We start from the raw sequence: 414 nt of genomic DNA on the forward strand, positions 1-414 counted from the left end.
AGAAATCTTCCAAGTCAAATTCGCAGTATTTTCATGGCATGAATTTTGATTTTGGGAGACGATAATTTCATGAGTATATCACTTGTTTGAAGTTGATGGATTCCAATGGACTTTGGAAAAATTAGTCTTGGCCGGAATTTCTCAACATTTCGTTCAGATATTACTCACACTACCCCCTATTAAATTAGCCGATTTAGAATAAATTTATAGAGACGACCTTGTTGGAATAAATGAACAGAGAACTTTCTCGAATACGCATCTGCAATACTATTTCCAACCACCTTCAACACGCCCCCATCCCAATCCTCATGTCTTTCTACCTTAGTTAAAAAAAAATACTCGCAAAATAGTCAATGTGTGTCCGTTTAAGAACCGCCTAGTTCAAAAACGAGAAGTCGTACCAAACTGAAATTA

At 36.2% G+C, this 414-nt stretch overlaps 1 protein-coding gene across 1 annotated transcript in view; it reads right to left on the reverse strand.

Moving 5' to 3' along the window:
- LOC106681470 (cytochrome P450 6a22) overlaps window positions 1-414 on the reverse strand; it is a 27660-nt gene that overhangs the window by 741 nt on the left and 26505 nt on the right. The gene's annotated exons all lie outside the window — the stretch shown is intronic.

Source organism: Halyomorpha halys, unplaced genomic scaffold, assembly GCF_000696795.3.
Source record: "Halyomorpha halys isolate HHAL.00 unplaced genomic scaffold, Hhal_1.1 Scaffold343.1, whole genome shotgun sequence".
Classification (NCBI taxonomy): domain Eukaryota; kingdom Metazoa; phylum Arthropoda; class Insecta; order Hemiptera; family Pentatomidae; genus Halyomorpha; species Halyomorpha halys.